Here is a 20,123-nt window from a genome sequence, read left to right on the forward strand (position 1 = left end):
CAGTGGTATCAACGCAGAGTACTGCTCTGTTTTAAATAATAAATATATAACAGGCACAAATGTTATCGGTTAATTATAATTTTCTTTTCATAAATATGACATTTAATGTATAACATATGTTATATAATAGTTATATCTTACATAGCAAATGTTTAATTTAATTAAATTTTAATAATAAAATAAATTGTAAAAATAAATTAATTAAAAAATGTTTAATATAATTATTTATATGAGAATTAAATTCTTGCTTTGTTTTAAATGAATAGAAAGTAAATGGATAATTTTTCATTTATCCTATTGAATCAGTTTAAAACTGATAGAAATATACTTTTGATCTTTTATTAATAGCCATGACTTGCAGACTTTATATGTATTTTTTAATGGAAATTTGATTGCGAGAAAATACGTCGCATAGCGATAAGCGAAGAAACTATTAAATATAACTGCAAAATGCAGATTCTGTTCTCACCGCCTAGCGGCTCCCACTTACGCTCGAGACCTTAGCAACTACGGTTATCGGGCCACGCGTTGCTAAGGTCTCGAGCGTAAGTGGGGGCCGCTAAGCGGTGAGCCTCGGAAATCGGCCGAAAAGTGCAAAACGTGGACAGCTCTGATTTAAAATATTCAATTTTATCATTTATATGTTCAAATGGCAAGGAATTGCAGGTCCTGCTCGATTTCGGCCGCCAATCTGCAGTTAGATTGTATTTAACAGATCTGCTTGGTTTCTGCCACCAATCTGCCATCAAACATATTGTGCAGATCTGCTCGGTTTCTGCCGTCCATCTGCTGTCATGTTATGTCAGCAGAATCTGCTGACAAAACACAAGCTCAATGCGCAGTTGATGTCAATCTGCCGCAATACTCTGATTGAATTTGTTGCCAATCTGTCGACATACTGCTAACATTTTGCTTACTGGGTATTTACTAAAAATGAAAAACTCATTTTCGAGGAGTTTTAACCCCTAAACGTTGAGATAAGTACTTAAAAAAATATGGGTATAATATTTTTTTATGCTTTACAACATATTCAAAGCGCATCAAAATCGGTGAAGGACACTTTCAACCGTTCCCTTGTTAGATAAACATATGTTTTAACAGGGTAGTTGTAGTAGATTAATCGACCAAACTAGCCAATAAATTTTGTTTATTTAATTCAAGTTACGACGTTTCGACCATATGGTTGTGGTCCTTTTCAAGTATAAACTGAAATAATAATTAAATTTAAATTTAAACGGTTTGATTTCAAAAAACGGTAATATAATGGATTTGCTGTAACACTTTGAGTACATACGTTCTTGTTGAAAAACACCCCAGTGAGAAATGGTGGTCGAATCGATGTCGATTCGACGTCGAATCAACGTCAATTTGGTCGAATTGATGTTGAATTGACGTCGATTCGACCAATCATTTCTCCCTGGGACTTTACATATTTTAGTTACGAAATAATTAACATCTTGTCAAATTAAAAAAAAAAAAGAGAGAAACATTGTATCAATATGAGATTTTGTCAATAACTGAAATATTAAAATAGGAACACAGCTAAACGACCTTTATTATTTTGTCATAGATTTTATTTAAACTATCCGTGTCCTTTTGTAGGTTGATTGTATTATTGAATTTTTTAATATACAACATTTCCGCAATTTCTCTCTTTCTCACATATTTTTCATTATGTAATATATTAGATATAAATTAGGAAATAGAAAGGCTATTCGAGCCATACGCGGATGTCGGTGCGTCGATTCCAACGAAAATTAATTTTTCGTTGAAATTAACTAATTGTGCACGGGGCACGAATTTTTGCTTGGTACACCACCAAGACTTTTATTTGGGAATAAATCCATACTAGATTTTTAATTCCCTTATTACCCTCTAACCCCCCTACAGAATTATAGGCGAGAAAAATATAGATCCGAAAGTCGCTGAATCGGGAATCGAACCCGAGACCTTTCGCTTGCCGGGCGACTGCTCTCACCATCTGAGCTATTCAGACCCTTCGACTCTATACTTCTCTCTGCCTTGATAAATATTTGTAAATAACGCCTTATTCAGCCGGCGTGAATTAAACACTAAGAATATAAAGGCTCTCTATATATCAAATATAAATTAGGAAATAGAAAGGCTATTATAATTATATTATATAGGCTATTATAATAAGGCCGGCTGAATAAGGTGTTATTTACAAATATTTATCAAGGCAGAGAGAAGTATAGAGTCGAAGGGTCTGAATAGCTCAGATGGTGAGAGCAGTCGCCCGGCAAGCGAAAGGTCTCGGGTTCGATTCCCGATTCAGCGACTTTCGGATCTATATTTTTCTCGCCTATAATTCTGTAGGGGGGTTAGAGGGTAATAAGGGAATTAAAAATCTAGTATGGATTTATTCCCAAATAAAAGACTTGGTGGTGTACCAAGCAAAAATTCGTGCCCCGTGCACAATTAGTTAATTTCAACGAAAAATTAATTTTCGTTGGAATCGACGCACCGACATCCGCGTATGGCTCGAATAGCCTTTCTATTTCCTAATTTATATTTGATATATAGAGAGCTTTTATATTCTTAATGTAATATATTAGGTTTTGTCCAATCAAATTCATGTCCAAATTCCAACTTATGTTTACTTATAACGGAATGATTAGTTTCATGCAATTTTATATTAAAATGCTCTTTCACTCGAGTACGTAAATCCCTTTTTGTTTGGCCAATATATGACGCATTACAATTTTTGCAATCTAATTTATATACAACGTTAGTTCTGTGATCTTTATGTAAACTATCTTTACCACGTTTAATTAATATATTTAGTTTTTTGGTTATTTTATAGACAACGTTAAAGCCTGTACTACGCAAAACACGGCATAAATCATAGCTCACATCTTTAGTATAAGGCAATGAAATAAAGGAGGTCCTGTCAAGTTGTCCACGATTCACATCACTATTATCATTGTGGTTACGATTTTTTAGTAAATTAATTCTTTTTTGTATATGTCGTTTGATGATGTGTTCGGGGAAACAATTATTAAGTAAAATCTCATTCACTATATCGATGTTTTTACGATGGAAAATGTCGCTAGATAGTAGGATAGCATGGTCCACGAGATTATAAATAGTATTAATATTAAAATATTAGTATTAATATTATTTCAAAGGGTGGTTCGAATAGAAGTTTATATATCTTCCAGAACATGTAGGTTTCCTATACCAGTTAGTAATGAGTCTATTGTCAGAACGAATGATCGTTGTATTTAATACCGTCTTCTATTAGGAAAAACTTGCTAGCACTGGCAGCACTGAGTGTTTGAAGCGTACTTCATTGGTAATATTAGTAAACATATTTTAAGTGCTGCACATTTCATTGGGAATGCAAAATGCTCTCAGTGCGCACTGAGTGCAGTAAAAGTGGCCCCGAGTTTGAAGGCCGGGGCCACTTCAGTATTATACTGTTTGAATTTAAACTGTCACTGTTATTGTGACAAGAAATATTAAATATTTTATAATTTAAATATTAAATATTTTATAATTTAAATATTAAATATTTAAATATATTTATATTAAATATTTTATAATTATTAAATATTAAATATTTTTCTCAAAACTGAGTTCAAAAGACATATTTCATTGAGTATGCAAAACTAGCTAAAACTGGTGGCGTTTCATGTAACGCCGACAAAAAACTCAAAAATTAACGGACACTGAGTGCCAGCGAGTTTTTCCCAATAGAAGACGCTATAAGAAACTAATGGAAGGACTGACTTCAATTTCATATGTCAAATTCAAGCGTTGGTGGTAGTTATTAAAAGTCATTAATATCTCATCTATTTTTGTACGTGGCAGTATGGCAAAAATATCATCTACATATCTATAATATATGGGGACCGTGAAACTTAACGAACCCAAACATTGTGTCTCCAAATCATCCATCACAATATCTGCTAGGATAGGTGATAAAGGAGAACCCATTGGGCTGCCAAATATTTGTTCATAAAACTGACCATTGAAGCTGAAACTAGTTGAGTCTAAAATCAATTCTATTGCATGTAAAAATTGAGCTAAATTGAAATTAGTGTTCTTAGAATGTCATTCCAACGTTTTTTAATGCCATTTAAGACTAACTCTTTAGGAATATTTGTAAATAATGAACTAACATCTAGAGATATCATTATATCATTATCATTAATAAAAGTATCTTTAATATTTTTAACAAAGGACCAACTATCCTTGACATGTGATTTTGGTTTTTTGATTGAACTATTTTAATATTTCAGTTATTGACAAAATCTCATATTGATACAATGTTTCTCTCTTTTTTTTTTTTAATTTGACAAAATGTTAATTATTTCGTAACTAAAATATGTAAAGTGTTTTTCAACAAGAACGTATGTACTCAAAGTGTTACAGCAAATCCATTATATTACTGTTTTTTGAAATCAAACCGTTTAAATTTAAATTTAATTATTATTTCAGTTTATACTTGAAAAGGACCACAACCATATGGTCGAAACGTCGTAACTTGTATTAAATAAACAAAATTTATTGGCTAGTTTGGTCGATTAATTTACAACTACCCTGTTGATTAATGTACTAGCGATATAAAAATAACTCATCATATATTTTAAGTTATTGTAAATTTATATTATAGTCTATATTCAGAACGCGCTTATAACAATGTTAGCATGCTGACAAGTCGAGATATTAGCGCGCATTCAAAATGCAATGATAGCAGCACTTTGTTAGGGAAAATCGATAATCACGCGTATTTAGAGCGAAATTCCTATTCAAAAACATTAATAAAGCCAAATAGCACGGTAACATGTCAATACAACAACGTGTGGTAAAAGTGATAGGAGCATGTAATAAGCGAACTACTAACGTTTCTGTCACATTTAAAAGAAAATGGAGTATATTCGTATACGAAATACGGGAAGTGAGAGATATTAGACAATTATAAGAAAGAAGACCGCAAGTTTTTGTGACAAAGTTGATCCGTTTGAAATATTTAATAATATTGAATTTCGAAATTGTTACAGACCGTCAAAAGAAGCAGTGCGGTTCATTATAAGATTTAGTCGAGCAGAGATTATCTTCTCAGGCTGGGCATGTAAAGGATGTATCACCGGCGTTAAAAATGCTGATCGCCTTAAGATTTTACGCCAAAGAATGCTACCAGACGAAATTAGGTTTGTATTATTTAATATTTGTATAGATTAAGTAAAAAATATATAACTAAACTCAACTATGTAAAATTAAATAACTTTATTCATGTAGAATATGTAATAATAATTAATAATATATACAAAATTATTAATAATAATATATTAAGAATAAATATTTTATTATTGATAATTTTGTATATATATTAAAATAAATATTAATATATTTCTTATTACATATATAACAATAATTTTTTTATCATTCATTATTATTATTTCAGGTGATCTATGGAGTGTCGCAATCGATAATATCCACATTTTGTGCGCTTTCCTAATACAATAGAAACTTTGCAAACAAAATTTTACAACATAACTTGTTTTCCACAAGTGGTGGGATGCATTGATTGTATTTATGTACGTATAAAGTGCCTCAGCCAGGAACAAGCTATGTTGTACATACATGAATCGAAAAGGTTTCTATTCCATAAATGTGTAAGTAGTTTGCGATGCATAACGTCGAATTTTCGATATTGTTGCCAGATGGAGAGGTAGTGCTCATGACGCTCGGATATAAGATTTTGAGGGAGAAGTTTGAGATAATTATAACAATATATAGATTTTATATAATTTATTATAATTACATGAATACTTATAATAAATATTTGAATATATTTAAAAAATACTTATTTTTAAGACAAGAAATTCATATCTGTTATTTATATTACAGGAACGCAGAATGACAGGGATATTGTTAGGAGATGCTGGTTATTCTTGCAGATCATATCTCCATTTCTACATTCTCAAACTCTTACTGAGGTTAGATACAATTGAGCCCATATCCGTGCTATTGGAAGATGTTTTGGCGAGTGGAAAGGAATGTTTAGAGTATTACGGAATGACATGCAGCTAAATCTAAGAACAGCAAAGGTTGCAATAATTGCTACGGCAGTTCTCTTTAACAAGGAAACAATTTGACAACTTCAAATATGGTAAGCATCTTAATCTAGACACTTCTTAAGTAAAACATTAACTAACAATAATATTGCATCAATGTTATAATTTCTTACTCAGTAATGTAAATGCAATGACATGTAATGTAATGATATGTTGTTATAGAACCGCATGATGAAGAGAACTATATAATGATAATGAAGAAGAAGAACCTTGTTTCATAAGCAGTCGCACGATTTGACACAGAATTCCGAGTGGATTTTGCATAACGGCATTTAAGTTGATAACTTCTTGTAGACAAGATCATATTCTTGTAACAGTTGAGTTGCAACTGTTTGGAAGTTATCTTTCTTCATTAAGATATCATGACTCGTCTCAATGCTGATTTTGAACGTAATTATTTTATATTTTATTATTTTATATTTTTTGTAGAACTTACTGTCAAAACTCCTGACTTCCCAATAAATCATGCACTTTTTTATAAAATTATTTTATTATTTCTTTACATCTCATACTTTCTGTATATAAATATAAAAGAAATTCCAATCTTCAAAATAATAAAATCCATTAAAAACTTACAAGACTGTTGTGCCCGTAGCCGTGAGGAAAGGGATTTGTCGGGATCTTGACGCCCAAAGGATTAGAGTCCATGCACAAGTAGAGACACTCCGTACTTTTCGTAAAATGAGGTTTATATAGAGATTTTGCAGTTACAACATACGCGTGCGATACGTACAGGCGGGTTGACTATGAGAAGCGATCGAATCATCTTCTCGCGATCGTCTGATATAGTGATTAATTCGGGAAGGAAGGAGTGCGGCGACCCTGACTGAGTCACGTCTCTGAGTCTCTTTAGCTTTCTTGCTTCATCAGCTTCCTCAAATCTGCTTGTGACTTACTTTTTATCTGTCACGTTCGTTCTCTTTTCTGTTGCTTTCTTTTATTGCTTAATTAAACTTTATTAATCTTTCTTAATCTTTTGCTTGCTCTCTTTTCTTACGTTTAATATTTATATAATTTTGTAATATTTTAGGTAATCGGTCGGGTTACGACATACTATTTTGGAAAAAAGATCATTATGCTTAAACATTGTTTTCAATGTGCACGATCACTTGAAGAAAGATTGCGGACAGAATATCATGAATCTAATAACACAGTTTAATGTAAAAAAATGCTATAAAAAAAAACAGGCTAATACCAAGTTTTAGAACTCAAACGTGCAATCGTAACAGTAACGAAGACGATATGCGCATAACTGTGCCACAGTATATACAGTAGCGCAACTTATTGAAATTTATGATGCCCAAAATGGAGTGCGCATGCACGAAGTCAGCGAGTAAATACAGTACCGCCATCTGAACTTTCATCTCACTTTCTCTTTCTTTGTTTACGCTCTCTCTTGTTCACTCTCAGCATTTAAATGGTCGTGAAAACACATGTTTTTATTGACAAGTTTGAGTGCAGAGTTAAATTACAAATAGTAAGAAAATAGTTGCAAAGTAGTGAAAGTGAAGTACAAGTAAAATTTGTGAAAATAAAATAGTGGAAAGCTGATTGAAGCATATCCTTATTATCCTTAGTATCCTTAGAGGAAATAGTCAACCTATAAAAACATTTATATAGATTTTCTATTTTTTCGTAGGAAGCACTTTGATCTTAGCTTTTTGTTTCAGATATATTGCTGGAGCGTTTTTAAATATTAAAAAATGAATAGAAAAGGAAAACAATGGTGTGCTGCGCAATGTATGAACATTAATGTGGAAAACGACACTTTTAGATTTCCTAAGGAACATGATAGATATGATGTACTTTTATTTATAATTTCTAAAAAATGTATTTTAATAATTACCGACATTTATTCTTGTATAAATATTATATGTAAAGTTTTTAAAATTAATGTATAATGTATTAATTATATATAATTAATGTATAATGTATACATTTTTAATATTATTAATTGTTATTATTACACATATAGGTGGTTGCAATGGATAAGAGCATCCAATAGACTGGATTTGGAATAAAAAAGTCCAAATTATGCATATAATAATTGTACCTTATGTCACCTGCACTTTAAAGAAAAATGTTTAGAAGAAAGACTACATTTCGCATACATCTAGATGCAGTTCCGACTTCATTTTGGTTTTGAGTAAGTTTTTATTTATAATTTTCTTTATTTTTTTGTTAGCAGTTTAGTTTTAATAAAGATATAATATATGAAAACATCAAATAATTGTAGTAATGTTTTAATAAAACAAATAGTACAAAAAATAATAAGCTATTTTTTTATTTAGGAATAATTTTTAAAATTAAAAAATTTAGTATGTATCATTTTTTTAGAAATACAAAAGCAGAGGTAAAAATCCAGGAAGCAGAAATACAAGCAGAAGCAGAAATACAAAGAAAAGCGTAAGCACAAGCAAGAGCAGAAATACAAGGAGAAGCGGAAACACAAGCAAAAGCAGAAATACAAGGAGAAGCAGAAACATAAGCAGCAGAAATATAAGGAGAAATACAAGGAGGAAGAAATGTTGCAGTTAAACAAAAAGAAACATCTCAGTAAATAAAATTTAAATATATTATTAGCTTTTTTCTAATAATAAAATATTTTGTTTTATAATAACAATATTATTATAATATATGCATTTTTTGTTGAAATATATGTGCAGAAATAGAGCCCACTGCATCAATAAGAGAAGAGAACCAACAAGAGGAGAACGAAAAAAGGTAACAATAATTATGAAACACTTCAGGCAGTACAAATGTCTTTTGTTCTAGATATCTTTAAAACATTTGTATTATCTTTTTGTTTGTATATTTATTTCTATATAATTTTAATATTGTTTTTATTTGTGAAACTGATTTTTCTAGCAAATTTTTTTATTGTTTCTAATATCAATATATTTAGGTATGTTATAGAGCACGTTCAGCAGTGAGCATTCAGCCGAAATTAAAGGATAATAGTCCGCGAAAGAAGAAACTGCAATTAAAAATCATAAATTTAAGGAAGCAAAACAAGAAATTGCAACAAACAGTTCGATGGCTGAGAAAAAACTGGAGCAGCAGAAGAAAATTACATTAGTAGAAGAAGAAAGTGACATAAGCAACATTCGCAAATTAAGGGTCGGCAGGAGACATGGTGGAGACCTCCAGCGGCCGGCCGGGAACTACGGATTCGTATATTCCAAATTTTAGCCAAAATACTGAATGAATCTCATTAAATTTACGATATTCTTAATCAGTAAGCTCGACTGTAATCCGCCAAAGAGCTATTTTATTAAAAAAAGGTGAAAATAAAATTTTTTAATAAACTTGGGGAAATGTGCAGCTAGCAACGGGTAAGGTTGGGTTAGCCGCGAGTCCGTATTTAATTTATTATAAATTTTTAAAAGCAAAAATGAAAAATCCGGCTCTTTAGCGGATTATATTATTATATAAAGAATATATAAAAAAAATTTCACGAAGCTGTGTAACTTATTTGATGAGAAATCTGGACAATACGATTCTCACTAGATCTAAGGAACTGGGGAAATTTTCGTGGTAACATACTGACAGCTTGACAAGGAGAGAGATAATCGTTCTGTCTTTGTCTCTCTTGCATTACGTATGTAGTAGCGTCCATGTAGGCACAAATACTAATATGTTGAGCACACGGATGCGATTATTGAAAGATAATGTCAACAAGAACCGGCTATCGTATTACCTTTGTTTCTCTGTATATGTAAAACGAGGATAACGCGATATCTTAGATCTTGCTCCTAACAATATCTTCCAATAATTGTATCTTATTGTATGCCGTATCTCGCATATATTATGTATCTCGAATTATAGAATAATGATTTATTAAATATTAAAATATATATATTTTTTAAAGATTATTATATATGTATAATTTAGAAAGAATATTTAAAATATTTATAAGTTTATATATATATGTATATATATATATGTATATATATATATATATGATTGACAAGTATGTGTTATCTTGATTTCATTTCGATTATATATTGATGTTACTGTATGAAAATATCAGCTGCATAAAAAATAATATAAAGAACTTATGAATAACATATAAATAGCTCAATGCAAGGTGTTCGGTCTATCACCCTGAAAACTCGAGTTCAAGTCTATCGATATATATTTTTTTTATATTTATTATTATTGGAATATATAGAAATTATTAATTAAAGGCGATACTTAAGAATTTTTAAATATTGAAAATATTTCAATAATTTTACAACTACAAACACATTGTATATATAAATGCAAAAAATTCGGTAAATAAATTAATCCAGTAATAAATCTATCTCTCTAAATCAGTAATTAATATATATATATATATATATATATTAGTTATTGATTTATTACAGGATACATTAATTTATTCACGGAATTATTTTGCATTTTTATGTATATGATAGTTGTAAAATAATTGATATTTTCAATATTTAAAAATTCTTAAAGTTAATCGCCTTTAAAAATAATTTTTATATACCATACCATCATTTATTGCATATCCCCTCAGGGTTTACAAGGCGCTTTTTTCCAAAGGAGCGTTCCCGAACCTTTTTACAATACACTTCTCCCATCTCTTTCTTATCCTGGCCATCGGCGACCTTACAATTTTTAAATACAATCCATATATATATACTATACACTATACCACATTCAGCCACCCGTCTTCCAACACTCCTTCTTCCTCCATATCTCCCAGCAATCCTCCATCTCCTTCTTCCAATACTCCCCCTGGCTCCATTCTCCTCTCCAGCCTTTTCTCAAATTGTCCTTCCTTCCATCCTCCTTCTTTCTCCCAGCAATCCTCCATCTCCACTACTCATCTCATCCTGCTCTCCCCCCTTTCTTCAACATCATTGTCTCCCTTCTTCCACCGGTACCCGAGCAGGCATATGGGGTGTGTTGGTTCGAACTGGATTCGAACCCGGGACCTTCCGCATGCCAGCCAGATACTGAGCATGCGGAGCCACTTTTCACCTCATAATTTTTATATATTCTAATATATTATAAAAAAAAAAAAAAATCATATCGATAGACTTGAACTTGAGTCTTCAGGGTGACAGACCGAACACCTTGCATTGAGCTATTTATAATATGTTACTCATCGTATGTTCTTTACATCACGATTTATATGGAGCAAGTATTCTTATACAGTAACATCAATATAATCAAAAAGTAATTAAGTAATACATATTTGTTAGCCTATAAATCTACAATTGCCACTACATATTAGACAAGAATTAATACTCGTTCTCTCCTTGTCTCTTTATCGCGCTGACGATACATAAAATATCGATAAAAAAGTAGAAGTGAAAAAGCAATAAATTGCCAAGTCTAATAAGCGCCCGTGTCTTACATGTTGTATATTAGTTCACTCTGCGAATTATTATTTTATCATTATTATTTATCATTGTACAATTTGGAGACATATATATAAATTTTTGATACTATTTGTTATATATACGCACATATGTGCATAAGCATATATAAAATTTACAAAAAGTGGGTGCTTATTAGCCTTGCTACATTCCTGCCTTCTGCTACGGAAGGCCAGAAAGCATTTTCAGGCCGTATCTCGCGTGTAGCATGTCACGTAATTAGCACGGTAGAGGAACAAGGATAACGTGATAATCGATCCTTGTCTCTCTACCGTGCGTCCGCGTGAGCAATGCAATGGTGTGTGTACGTGTACAGACATACACCACTACATAAAGTCTGGGAATTAGTTTCTCAGCGTTGGCAACACTGAAACCGGAGTTTCGCGTTGTCACCGCGCGAGGTCTCCAACATCAATTCGGAGTTTGCCTGGGTCTCCTGCCGACCCTTAAGCCGTAAATTATTTTCTGGTAATTTCTAAAAATTATTAATTGCACAGATCAATGCTCTGACAAAAAATAAACATGGAAGATGATATGATAATGATTTAAAAAAAAATTTAGTAAAAGAATTTGCTTTGCCTTCAGTGTGTTCGCTTCAATTATTTACGTAATCCTGGAATATTATGCCCGAAACTAATGAAAAAATTTTTAACGCTATAACTTTGAAGTTAAAAGCATTAGTGCCAATAAAAAAGCATTGTATATTATGCGTGGATAAAATGAGTTTAAAAACTCATTTATTTTATAATATATCACGGGATAAAATAATAGATATTTGAGGATACGGATTATGAAAAATGGTCTAAACTTGCAAAAAGTGCATTAGTTGTAATGGCACTTAGTATTGCAGGAAATTGGAAGCTTCCTGTTTGTTATTGCTTTGTAGAAACAATATGTCAGAGCAACGTTCTAAAAAATATAATATTTAATATTATATTGCATATTGCACTATATTGCACGCTTTAGTAACAAATATGGGTCTAATTTTATGCAGCTATCTCGTGAATTAGGCATTTCGACACAAATTCATCTTTCTTAGTAGATAAAGAGAAAGTATTTTATATTTTTGATACTCCTCATTTAATAAAAGCAACGCGTAACAATTTATTAAAATATGATTTTGAATTTAAAAATAAAAAAGCTTCATGGGCTCACATTGTTGAATTTTACAATAGAATAAGCAATAAATGAAAATGGCTCCAAAATTATCTAAATGTCATATTCAACCGAATAATTTTCAAAGAATGAAATATGCCGTGCAAATATTTAGTAATCGAGTAGCTGCTGGCATGTGCACGCAAATGTCTTGTACGGATATCTTCCAAATGAAACAGTTGGCACTATAGATTTAATAGATCGTTTTAATAGACCAAATTATTTGATATTTCAAATTCTTCTCATGTTATCCAAAGGAATATGGGAAAGTTTATACCGGAACTAAAAAACAAATTAAATTTTTAGAACAAATGTTATTTTTTTAAAAATATATTAATGTTATAAATGGCAACGGTTTGCATAAAAGTCAAATGCTTTGACTCCTGGCAGATCACAATTAGAAGCATAATGTAATTATGGGATAAATTAAAATCTTATGATTTTCCTTTCTTACAAACATGCAGAATTAATCAGGATTGCATAGAAAATTTCTTTGGCACTGTAAGGCAACAAGGTGGCAATTGTATGAATCCGACACCTATACAGTTTCTGCTTTTAAAAAACTTTTTATTGTAAAATTTTTACAATATTCTCAGAAGCACAGAATTGTACGGAAGATAGAGATCAAATGTTAAAAATGTTTTTAGAACGCCATATTTAAATAAATGTACAGAAATTATTCCATCTCCAGCATTCAAAATTTTACATATTTCAAATCATGATTATTATGCTATGGATCTGTCAGGAAAATGCATTTAAATATGTATGCGAGTATTTAATAAATAAATGTACAGAAATTTATGCATGTACAGAATATGTAAATGAAAATAAGACTTTAGATAATACTACTTTATATTGTTCTTTTAGAGCTTACATTAATGAACAAGATAATGAATTTAGAAATTTACATGTCGCAAATAACAATTTTTGTTCTTATATACATAAATTAGAAAAATATTTGTGACAAATTTTGAAAATAATTGTTTTAAAAAGAATATTGGTGGCTATTTATTTCAACTTGAGCAAACTATTGTTTTTGAACCGCCATGTCCAAATTTTCCTGTGGATTTTTTGATAAAACTTTTTTTACGTATGCGTATTTATTATACATTATATATATATATCTGAATATAATAAAACTATAAATAGAAGAAATAACTGGAACTTTTAAATATTTTACATCTGTAAATTTTATTACACTATTTAATAATTCTTATTATATTTATAGTCTTATTTTTTATAAAATATTTATGTGTTATTTTATTTATGCTATCATCTTTATGTGTGTTGTTTGATTCTTCCTATTGCATGCCTATTGTTTTATATATTTTTATTTGATAAGATAGCATGCGTTCAATTTTATATGTTGTGTGTTATATATAGTTTATTAAAAGTGCTTATTAATATACATATAATATGGTTTATAATCTTTAATTACTATTTCTCTAGGATTTAAGAAGCAAGCAAAATAAAAAATTGGAGACAAACATTAAATTTACATTGTAATTGCAAAAAGACAAGCTTTTCTCTTTCTTTTTTTTCTCTATGTCTTTTATTCATGCTAAGGTGGATCGAGTAGCTGAGATATGGATAATTGATAGAGTTAAAGAAGAAGGAGTTAAGTTTCCAATTTGCGACCTATATAAATAATTTAATTATATAATATTGGATTTATTATACAATATAATATTATAGTTTTATAAGTCTGTAAGTTTATAAATTTTGTGCGTTTAAGAAACTATTATAATTGTAGATTAATTCTTGTATATATTTAAATCGTCCGTATAGCTTGACGCTCAGCCGGCTCAGCAGATGGCGGCTAGCTTTGAACATAGAAGAGGACAGATATATATCTTTTGTTCTCTATTTTCTTTCGATAGATATAGAGTTACGAATTTTAAATAAATATGGAATACTAGCGATGGCGAGTCGCATGCGATCCAATATGCGACAAAAAAAAATAAAATATAAAAAATATATTTAATATTATAAAATAATATTAAAAGAAGAAATATATTTTAAATATAAAGTAAATAATTTACATATATTTAAAATTTTAATTAAAAACAATTATTAATTAATAATAATTATAATTAATAATTATAAGTATATTTTAGATGTAAAAATCTACTCTTAGCCAATATATACGCTTTTCTATTAAAAAAGATTTCTTATTTTTAAAGAAATAATTGTAATAAAATAATATTTTAATTTATAAATATTGTTGAAGATTTTATTCTTTTTATTCTCTATTTTGTACTATATAATTGTAGGATATTTTTATCTTTATTGCGATTATATTTTATATGTTATTATGTTCTGCCGATATTCCTATTTTGACTCGCAAACAAGGTCGGTCAAACGCGCTGTTATATATATATTTTAACTGTCGAGCCGGTAATGTTTATCGTCTGTATATTTGTATTGTATTTGTCTTTTGTCTGGCGAGATAGATTTCGACATGGTAATAATAAGTCAGTCGTTGAAAGTTATCGAACCGAAAAGAAAGCGAAACGAGACGATTGCGCGAGAATATCGAGAGAGACGCGATCTTTTATCCAGATTCGAGACCTTTTTGTATCAACTAATTAAACATCTTTAATAAAGTAATTATATTATACATCTAAATTAAAATTACTGAATAAACAAATAAATTCCTACAAAATGTACGACATACATATTGTTGGTCAACGGAAACAGCGAGAAGGTGGTTTCTTCCGTCAAAAAATTTAAAATATAGTATATTGGGAAATGTCAACATTATTAATACAAATATTATTAATTTAATGTCATAATAAACCTTGTTCATAAAATATTAATATGAATAAATAAATATTAAAATAATAAACTAAATAAAAAAAAAAAATAAATAAATATAAATAAACACTAAGAATTTAAAGGCTCTTCTATATTAAATATAAATTAAGAATTAAATTGGCTATAAGAGCCGTACGCGGATTTCGGTGCGTTGATTCCAACGAAATTTAATTTTTCGTTGATCCCTTCTGACTCCTCTAAAGAAATGTAGGCGAGAAAAATATTGGTCCGAAAAGTCGCTGAATCGGGAATCGAACCCGAGTCTTTCGCTTGCCGGGCGACTGCTCTTATCTCTAAGCTATTCAGACTCTTCGAAACAATACTTTTCTCCTTCGCCTTTGTATAACTATTTTGTAAATAACGCCTTTTTCAGCCGGCGTAAACTAAACACTAAGAATTTAAAGGCTCTTCTATATTAAATATAAATTAAGAATTAAATTGGCTATAATACCAAGCAAAAATTCGTGCCCCGTGCACAAATATTTAATTCCAACGAAAAATTAAATTTCGTTGGAATGAACGCACCGAAATCCGCGTATGGCTCTTATAGCCAATTTAATTCTTAATTTATATTTAATATAGAAGAGCCTTTAAATTCTTAGTGTTTAGTTTATGCCGGCTGAAAAAGGCGTTATTTACAAAATAGTTATATAAAGGCGAAGGAGAAAAGTATTGTTTCGAAGGGTCTGAATAGCTTAGAGGTAAGAGCAGTCGCCCGGTAAGCGAAAGACTCGGGTTCGATTCCCAATTTAGCGACTTTCGGACCAATATTTTTCTCGCCAACATTTCTTTAGGGGGGGTCAGAGGGGATCATCGGAATTAAGGGGATCCCCGAGCGAACGGCGAACTCCGACAAAATAGCAGCGCCACTATTTTGGAATTAAAAATATTTGTAATTACCGACTGATTATCAAATGGTAATTACTGACATTTTTAATTCCACATTATCGATTATCTCAGGTCAAACATGTATTAAAAATCGATGTATACATTGCATATGTGAAGTCACTTTATGCTACGTCCACATAGATTTGAACGTAAATATGCATCGGCAATAGTAGGAATACAAGGAGAGTATCCTTTTTATAAAAGGAGACATTAAAAGGCCAAAAAGGAGCTAAATATGGTTTGTTGTTATTTTGTGTTAATAATTGATATTTAATAAAATAAAAAATAAAAAATAAAAATAGATGTTTCGACTGTCACAGCAGTCTTTATCAATACATTAGTTTAAAAACAATTTAATAATTACGAGTTGACATGTGAAGAGTGTCATAATATAATGAAATAAGAGTTAACATTAAATAGTTAACGCAATCCATACTTATTGTAGCGAAATTAACATATTAATATAAAAATTAAGTCCTTAATGATATGAGCTTGATGAACAAAAAAACATGTAATATATATTGATTTGCCAAAGATGTGTGAGTTGTAATGGTCCAAGAAGTAACTTGATATATTTGAGATGGAAAACATATTCATCGTTGAAGAACGAGAAGATGCTTATCAAATATTACATAAATTGCTTTGATGGGTGTTGTTATTTTTGGAAATCTTCTGTGGATTAATGTTAATTTGATTACTAAAAAATGATTGTAAGTAGTAATGATTGGCAAATTAATTCGATAACTTACATCACCCGCCATGGTCAAATAATTTTTTTATTGTCTAGAAGTATAGAAAATACTGTGTCGCTGACCTCGCACTAACAACTAATGCTTTTTTTCTCAAACTCATGCGTGATACATCAACTCGGTTTAAATATGTAAATAAGCTAATCATAAACATATAACAGATTGAAACAAATATAACTGTAAACAATTATACTGTTAACACATTATTTATCTGTTAAGATGTCGAGAATGTCAAAATATGACCCACCCAATAATTTCGTGTCTTTGTTTAGATTAAGACTGTTTTTGTTCTTTTATATGTAACATCTCGGAAATTAGTCTTTTGTGATAATTGCTTTCGCGGTCTAAAATTTTAACATTATTCCAATCAAAAGCATGGTTTTGATTTAATATGTTCTGAAATCACTGACTGCTTTGTTGGATCTAATTTTATATTTTCTATGTGTTCTTTGATTCTAGATCTTAACTGTCTTTTTGTCTGTCCCACATAGGAAGCGTTACATTCTGAGCAATTTATTTTATAAACTACATTATAAGATGGATTCCCGTTATCTTTATATACTTTAATAAATTTATTAAGTTTATTAAGTATTCTGTATCCCACTTTATGTTTCGATTTTCTCATTGAATGGGTAATCGATTCGGAAATCGAGTTGATGTATGGTATAACTAAGAACTTATTTTCAGCATTTTTTTTAGTCAACCGTGATGAAGTTATTTCATTGTTGTTGTTGAATTTGTTCTTAATGAGGTATTTTATCCTGCGATTGATTTCATCAAAAAATGAGATGGAGAGGAAATAGTTGCAGAGCAATATATTTATAATTTTCTCTAAATTTTTTTTATGGAAAGTATGATGTGATAATAGCAATGCTCTTATAAATCGTACCTATTTTATGACAAATAGGGTGATTGGAAGAAAGATAGTGATCTTCCTGAAAAGATTTTTTTCTGGAACCAATCTATATATATTTTGCTGTTATTAACTATGATATTTAAATCCAAGAAACTCATGCAACGATCGGCCTCCCATTCAACAGTGAATTTTAATCTATTGTTACAATTGTTAAATCTTTCAACGATGTCTGTTATTGTATTCGCTGGTGCTGCTAATATGATATCATCTACATAGCGATAGTAGAATGATATTGCTGTATCTAATGTGTTTATAATGGAATTTTCTAGATCTTGCATAACTAGGTCTGAAATTATTGGCGATAACGGAGAACCCATGGGAGTACCATAAGTTTGTTTGTAAATTTTTTCATTGAATATGAAATAAGTAGATGATAAAACAAAGTTACCCAGTGAGCATTATTGAGAGGAAGAGCTCTTTAAGAGAACTTTTTGAAGACTTCATTAATTTTTCTCAAAAATGATATTAGTAAGTTATCTTTTTTGTAAGATATCTTTCAGAAGAGCTCTTTAAGAGAACTTTTGAAGACCTTATTAATTTCTCTTAAAAATGATATCAGTAAGTTATCTTTTTGTAAGATATCTTTCAGAAGAGCTCTTTATGTTGTCTATTCATAGAGTCTCTAGCAAGCGTGCTATTTTACGAACGCCGCACATGGGCAAGCCTCATATATACGTGTGTGAACTGCGTGCTCTGAGTTGAATTTCAAGGAGATAGCATTTACGTTCTTCGATATTAACGTTTAATCTTTCTTTCTTAAATTATAAATATTATTAAATATGTATTTGAGCATAAAATAGTGATTATATATTTTCATATATATTTTTGTTATTTGTTCTATGTTGCCTCTATATCCAACCAAAGAAGTTGGGTTATGTCTGCAAAAAGCACGTTGCAATCATAAAGTTTTTTTTATTCAAAGTCTATGGGCATTTTGAAACCTGTTTTAATTTTAATAAAATGTTATAAAAGAAATGTATACTAAGAGTTATATTTTTTTTAAATATAAAACAATATGTAAAAATATAATACTACAAATAGCAATTCTTAACGGTAACCTTTTTTTTGATATTTAAAAGAAGTCATGAATTTCTTTTGATAATATATTGCTCACTGGGTAACCATGAAAATAAATTTCTCTTTTGGAATTTTTGTGTGTAGTTTAATATAATTACATCTGTTAATAATACTTCCAATTGCAAGATCTAGAGGTACATTTGTAAAAAGTGAAACCACATCAAGTGAAATTAAAACATCCTGTTTTCTTAATGTTTTTCCTGACAGAATGTTGTACAATTCAAAACTGTTATTTATGTAGGTAGCCGATTTCGGGATGCTTTTTGTTAAGATATTGTGAATAAATGAGGCTATATTATATAAAGACGTGCTGATAGAAGATACAATAATTCTGAACGGTACATTGTCTTTATGGATCTTAGGTAGACCGTAAGCTTTGAGTAGTATCGAGTCACTCGAATGCAAAATTAATATTCTTTTTTGGTAATGTGCTCATTTTTTAATCAATTCTTTAATGTCATTAAGTTCCCTTTCAATTTTTGATGCGGGGTTCTTGTTGATCAAAGTATAGGTTTTTTTTTATCATTTAGTAGGTCTTCCACTTTTTCGATGTAATTGTCTTTGTTTAGTGCAACCGTTACATTGACTTTATCAGTACGCGTGAAAAGGATGTTAGGATTATGAGAGCAAAATTGTTTAGTTACTATAAATGAAGCATCGATAATAATCTTGATTGAATAGGGTTCGTGTGATGATTATTCCGAATAAAATGATGGAACTGTGGTATGGAAATGTTGCGGATAGTTGTAATGTTATTGATATTGTTGGTGTTAAATTCAATATCATTAATAAACTCATGTATGGCCGTTTTTTTTATTTTTTGTGATCGGGAGGCTGAAATTACTGCCTAATTGTAACAAATTAGAAACCTCTCCCGGGATTTCATGACTAGATAAATTTATGAATCATTTTTCATTAGTATTATTTAAAGGATGAACAGGTTTTTTTTAGGAAATCAGATGCTTTGATATCTGTGATAATAAGATTGTTATTAATAGTAGTAATTGGTTTATGTTTTAAACTA

The 20,123-nt window shown here is 30.1% G+C and overlaps 1 long non-coding RNA gene across 10 annotated transcripts in view; it reads left to right on the forward strand.

The window, feature by feature from the left end:
- Positions 1-9,961, forward strand: part of LOC145946176 (uncharacterized) — a 35,997-nt gene extending 26,036 nt beyond the window's left edge. The window contains exons 4-14 of one of the 10 annotated variants that reach the window (XR_014427007.1): positions 5,028-5,177; positions 5,432-5,642; positions 5,878-6,139; positions 6,267-6,494; positions 6,700-6,839; positions 7,135-7,437; positions 7,775-7,906; positions 8,080-8,250; positions 8,442-8,660; positions 8,765-8,828; positions 9,021-9,961. This is a non-coding gene — a long non-coding RNA (uncharacterized LOC145946176). Of the gene's footprint in view, positions 1-3,554; positions 4,010-5,027; positions 5,178-5,431; positions 5,643-5,877; positions 6,140-6,266; positions 6,495-6,699; positions 6,840-6,915; positions 7,015-7,134; positions 7,907-8,079; positions 8,251-8,441; positions 8,661-8,764; positions 8,829-9,009 lie in introns of those variants that run through there. The other 9 variants (XR_014427009.1, XR_014427005.1, XR_014427008.1 and 6 more) reach the window with 9 other exon arrangements.
- The last annotated feature ends 10,162 nt before the right edge of the window (positions 9,962-20,123 follow it).

The sequence above is a fragment of the Prenolepis imparis genome, unplaced genomic scaffold (assembly GCF_030444845.1).
Source record: "Prenolepis imparis isolate NDT839.2.m4 unplaced genomic scaffold, iyPreImpa1.0 SCAF_15, whole genome shotgun sequence".
NCBI lineage: Eukaryota > Metazoa > Arthropoda > Insecta > Hymenoptera > Formicidae > Prenolepis > Prenolepis imparis.